The 6277-nt window shown below is 41.3% G+C and overlaps 1 protein-coding gene across 1 annotated transcript in view; it reads left to right on the top strand.

The window, feature by feature from the left end:
* PLBD1 (phospholipase B domain containing 1) overlaps positions 1-6277 on the top strand; it is a 53921-nt gene that overhangs the window by 37008 nt on the left and 10636 nt on the right. The gene's annotated exons all lie outside the window — the stretch shown is intronic.

Raw genomic sequence — 6277 nt, forward strand, 5'->3', positions numbered from 1 at the left:
CCAAAAGAACAAGAAAGGAGCAGCAATGCCTATTATGACCTAGTCTCAGAAGTCATACATTGTTACTTCCACCACATTCTATTCTTTAGAAGCACGTTATTATGATCACCCCACATACACGGAAAGGGTATTGGAATCTATCTTTTTAAAGGAAGACTGTCCAAGAATTTGTGGACATTTTAAAACCACCACGAAATAGAAATATATATATTTTTGTATATTTACTGTGTATCCTGAGACTTTTCTAGATTCATTTATCATTTCTAACAGCTTTTTTGTAGATTTCTTGGGATTTTTCTGCATACATAATCATGCCATCTCTGCGTAACAACAGTTTTACTTCTTCCTTCCCTTGTATGTCTTTCTGTGCTTGCGTGATTGCACTGATAAGGCCTCCAGGACAATGTAGACTAGAAGTGGCATGGAAATCCTTGCCTGGTTCCTGATCTTAGGGGAGAAGTATTCAGTCTTTTATCATCATAAAGTATGATGTTTGTTGTAGGTTTCTGGAGATACTCTTTGTAAGTTTAAAAAGGATTCCCCCTCTTCCTATTTTGTTTAATGTTTTTGTTTAATGCATTTTTGTGAAACTCTCAGCTTCCATTAACATGATCATATGATTTTTCTCCTTTATTAGTGTTAACACATTAATAGTTCCATTGATTGACTTTCAGATATGAAACCAACTTGGCACTCCTGGGATTTACTCTATTCAGTCATATTATTCTGTTAAGAATTTTTTCATTTACATTCATGAGAGATATTGTCTGCGGTTATTTTTTCTTGTAATAGTTTTGGTATCGTGGTAAGCCTGCCTTTATGATCTGAGTTTGGAATTATGTTTTTCTTCTATGTTTTCTGAAAGAGTTTGTTTTGGACTGGTAATATTTTTTTCCCTTAAATTTTTAATAGAATTCATCAATGAAACCATCTAGACATGGGGTTTTTTGTTGGAGAGTTTTTAACAATGAGTTCGATTTCTTTTGTTGATAAAGGACTATTCAGGTTTTCTAATTCTTTTGAGCCAGTTTTAAAAGTTTATCTTTCAAAGAACTTGTTCATTCCTTCGAAGTCATCCTGTTTATTGACATAAAGCCATTTATAATATTTTTATGAGTCTTTTAATGTCTGTAGGATCTATAACGAAGTCCCTGTAATCATTTATGATCCTGAATCATCTTTTTTGTATTCAGTCTAGCCGAGGCGTGTCAATTTTATTGATATTTTCCAATAACCAGATTTTTTTGCATTGTTTGTTCATTCTTCCTCCTCACTGATTTCTGTTCTTATCTTTATCATTTTCTGTTTGATACTTTACACTTGAAATTTTTTTCTAACTTCTTAAGGTAGAATGTTAGATAATTGATTTTTACCTTTCTTCCTTTCTCCTATATGAATTAAATTTATAAAGACTATAAATTTCCTTCTAAACACTCCTTTCAGTGCCTCTGACAAACTTTGGTATGCTTTCATTTTCATTCAGTTGAGAATATTTTATAATTTCTCACATAATGTTTTAATCAATGACTTACTTGGAAGTGTATTGTTTAATTTCCAAAAATTTGGAGACTTTCCACATATCTTTGTGATTTTTGTTTCTGTCCGTGTTTTCTTATTTAATTCTGTTATGAGTAAGCTGTCTTTCCTTCAGGTTGCCCTGGTACCCAATGCATAATTTCTTCAGAGCTGATACTCATAGTCCATATTCATTTATTCCACATTCACCCTGCGCCCCCAGAAGCAGCACATGGCATTGCACATTGTAATCATTGACTAAATATTTATGGAAGCAAAGAAGGAAGAAAGAAGAAAAGAAAGGAAGGAAAAAAAGAATGGGAAGAAAAAAGAAAAGGTGGGAGACAGATAGATAATGGATGCTGCACCCCCATGTGGACATGGAAGGAACTGCAAGGGGGACAGAGGCGTAAGCAAAGTAAAGATGAAGGTGGGGGCTGCCTAAGACATCTTCTCTCTAGTACTGTTCTCCCCTTTACACCTTTGATTTGAAAGCAGGAGTCCGAGATATTCAGGAATTGTTATCGAGGCATTTCATATGCATTCCCAGATGTTCAGCACAAAGGTTGGACCTTGAAGCCACTCCTTTGTGGCCACCCTGATTATACATGACATGAATAGGACCTAACTAGTTGGGTTTTTTTTTTTTTTAAGTTTCTTTATTTTGAGAGAGAGAGAGAGAGAACACAGGAGAGAGGCAGAAAGAGGGAGAGAGAGAAAGAATCCCAAGCAGGCTCTGCACCGACAGCATAGATGCAAGACTCAATCTCACAACTGTGAAATCATGACCTGAGCCGAAATCAAGAGTCAAAGGCTTAGCCAACTGAGCCACCTGGGTATCTCGATTCAGTGTGCTTTTATTTTTATTTTTATTTAAAATAGTTTATTGTCAAGTTGGTTTCCATATCACCCAGTGCTCATGGCCACAAGTGCCCTCCTCCATGCCCATTACCGCCCATTACCCCCCTCCCCCTCCTCCCCACCTCATCTGCCCTCAGTTTGTTCTCGGCATTCAAGAGTCTCTCATGGTTTGCCTCCCTCCCTCTTCCCCTTCTTCTCCTCCATGGTCCTCCGTTAAGTTCCTCCTATACGTGCAAACACATGGTATCTGTCCTTTTCTGCCTGACTTATTTCGCTCAGCATAACACCCTTGAGTTCCATCCATGTTGCTACACATGGCCAGATTTCATTCTTTCTCACTGCCTTGTAGGATTCCATTGTATAGATAAACCACATCTTCTTGATCCATTCATCAGTTGATGGACACTTAGGTTCAGTGTGATTTTATTTTATTTATTTTTTTAAACAATTTTTTTAATGTCTTTATTTTATTTTGAGAGACAGAGAGCAAGCGGGGGAGGGGCAGAGAGAGAGGGAGACACAGAATCTGAAGCAGGCTCCAGGCTCTGAGCTGTCAGCACAGAGCCCGTCGCGGGGCTCGAACCCACGAACCGTGAGATCATGACCTGAGCCAAAATCGGATGCTTAACCGACTGCGCCACCCAGGCGCCCCAGGTTCAATGTGATTTTAAATTAAATGGTTAAAACTGAGAAAAATCCAGGAGCTCAAAAGCCCTCCAGGCATACCGTGTGAGCGGAGCTCTTCCCTGGAACGAAGCTGGAATCTATTCAAAGTCTTTTAATTGAGGATTCCAGTAATGGTGATTCCTAAGAGGCTGAGTCTTCCAGTTTCATTATCAGTAAGTGAGGCTCTCTGGAATACATTCAGTGTGTCTCAGCAAGCCTGCTTGCGTTCCTATTTTGCTTAACGCCCCAGCATCCCATCACCGCCCTCACACACCCCTTAGACCTTAGACTTAAAATTCCCAGGGGAGCTTGCCAAAAAAATGCAAATTCTAAAGTGCCATCCATAAAAATTCTTATTCAGCTGGCCTGGGCTGAGGCGTTTGTAACAACCACATCGGGGGATTCTAAAATGCTGGATTCGGGCCCATCCACCGAGACGCTGGGGGTGTTCTACTGGTCTGTAGCACAGATTTTGCTCAGCCTTTTCTTGTATCAAGTTCAAGTATTTGAAAGGAGGTGCACAGGAAGAAGACAGGATAGTCTCAAAGTTCCAAAAAAAATGTAGCTACCTCCCTCATAGTCGATAATTTTACTTACTTTCCTAAGTCACAAAATTGCCAACTGAGTGTACTATAATTACTTTTGCTGATTTCATGTTACCTCTTTTATCTCAGATACTTTAGTCATAAGGCTGAAATATATACAATCTGTGAGTTAATATATGCCAAGATTTATGTCTTCTGCCTTTTAAGAAGTAGAATCAAGGGAGAAAAAGAAATAAAAATAGAATGAGGGCACCTATTCCGAAGGACTTGGGATAGATCTCACAGCACTTCATTTCTGTTTTCTTAAGTGCCTTTCTTAATGATGCCTTCACCCAGGCCATACCTGGCCCTCTCCATCTCGCTCAGGAAACTTCCTCCCTTCCATCTTCCTAGAAACTCTACGTTACTTTGCATGGTTTTCATAAGGTGATGTCTGTCCCCTACCCCACCTTGTTTAAGCACGCAGCTCCATCGTGTGCTCCATTGCATTTGCTCCATCGTGTGTGTTAAACAGTGTTGTTGGTGTTTGCATGANCATGACTCACTTCCTTTTCAATGGTTTCTATTGCATTTGCTCCATCGTGTGTGTTAAACAGTGTTGTTGGTGTTTGCATGAGTACATACCTGTTCCCATCATATCTGTCAGGCATATGGTACAGCAGAAAAGGCACGTGTTGAAAGTCAATCTTAGATTGATTCCTAAAAATGCTGTTTATTAGCTTGAAAAATGTGCGTATTTTATTTTATTTTTATGTCTTGAGAGAGACAGAGCATGAGCAGGGGAGGATCAGAGAGAGAGGGAGACACAGGATCTGAAGCAGGCTCCAGGCCCCAAGCCGTCAGCACAGAGCCTGTCATGGGGCTCAAACCCACAATCTGAAGATCATGCCCTGAGCCAAAGTCAGGCGCTTCACCAACTGAGCCACCCAGGCGCCCCATAATAGCTGCATATTTTTAAAAAGAGCTCATCGAAGTCCTCTTTTGTGAAGGTTGAATGATGGTATCCATCCTTCTAAAGCAAGGGATTTGGTGTATAGTTAGGTACACAGTCAATGTTAGTCACAACTATCTTCTCTTTCTTCCTTAGATTTAACAGTTATTTATTGAGCACCTACTATGTGTCAAATCCTCTTCTTGGTGCTGGAGTGAACAAGACAGAAAAGTCCCTGCCCTGATGGAGCTTACATGCTATAGGATAGATGGAAAAGAAAACAGTAAACACATTAATATAAAGTAAATAAGATAATTCATTATCGAAGAAAAACAGATTTCATTTTGATGTAGATGATAACAGAATGTTGATTCCATATAAAGACAACTTCTTTTTTAAAAAATTTTTTAATGTTTATTTTTGACAGAGAGAGAGAAAGACAGAGTATGAGCGGGGGAGGGGCTGAGACAGAGGGAGACATGGAATCCTAAACAGGCTGTAGGCTCTGAGCTGTCAGCCCAGAGCCCTACACGGGACTCCAGCTCACGAGCCCATGAGAGTACGATGTGAGCCAAAATCAGACACTTAACCAACTGAGCCGCCCAGGCGCCCAAAGCCAACGTCTTTACAGTCACTTTAACCTTTAAGAGGCCTTCCAATCCCTTTCTGTGGACCAGGGCGGTGTGTTCAGACTCCACAGTACCGCCTTCATGTGCTTGAACATACAATATATGAGTCCTCCATTGATCACATTCCTCCTGCAGGATTAGGCAGAAATGTGCTCAATAAATACTTCCTTGATGGAATGATAATCGCTGGAAGACGAAGTGGAGATTGCTTCTCACTAAATGCCATTCTGGAAGGTGGGAAGACTGAGTCCCTTGTGCATCGGGCAAAATCAATGGCCGAGGGATTCTGTGTCCTGGGATAACGGAGAGCCCCACGGGCTTCCCTTCCTAAGAGCGAGGAAGGAGGAGTCTCCTGCTTCAGGCAGCAACCGTGGAGAAAGATTTCTCTTGGAGCCTCTGAGAGCCGTCGACGGGATCAGAGAGGGCAGTCTGGGCCTGAGCCTTTTGGAAAAGCTCGAGAGGGGGTTCTCGTACAGTCTCTGAGCTGGGAATTATTGCATGGTGCGTGGGACAGTCGGTGTGTAATCAACATTTACTGACTGATCGTCACGCTGGCTTAGCGAAGGCGGGCAGCCCAGCTGCGGCTGTGAACTGTCCCTCCTCAAGCAGCAGCTGAGGGCAAAGGCTGACCATGATGCAAAGTTGTTATTTTGTTTTTTCTTAAAAGGGAAAAAAGGGGCGCCTGGGTGGCTTAGTCGGTTAAGCGTCCGACTTTCGCTTAGGTCATGATCTCGCGGTTCGTGGGTTCGAGCCCCACGTCGGGCTCTGTGCTGACTGCCAGCTCAGAGCCTGGAGCCTGTTTCAGAGTCTGTATCTCCCTCTCTCTCTGACCCTCCCCTGCTCACGCTGTCTCTCTCTCTCTCTCTCTCCTAGAAATAAAAATATTTTTTAAAAAAAGGGAAAAAAAAAGGAAGGAAAAGAGTTCCCACAGTGTCACAGCCACCTGTGTTAAATCAAATGGCAGTAAGACATGTCAAAACAAACTATATTGTGTAGTTGGATTATTATTATTGTATCCGTTTGCTTTTTCTGTGTAAAAAAAAAAATAACCTCCAAAACTTTGTGGCTGGAAACATTCTGTGATTATTATTGCTTTGGAGTCCACAGGTCAGTAAGTGGCTCTCTCTGCC

This window comes from Crocuta crocuta, unplaced genomic scaffold, assembly GCF_008692635.1.
Source record: "Crocuta crocuta isolate KB4526 unplaced genomic scaffold, BGI_CrCroc_1.0 scaffold262, whole genome shotgun sequence".
NCBI lineage: Eukaryota > Metazoa > Chordata > Mammalia > Carnivora > Hyaenidae > Crocuta > Crocuta crocuta.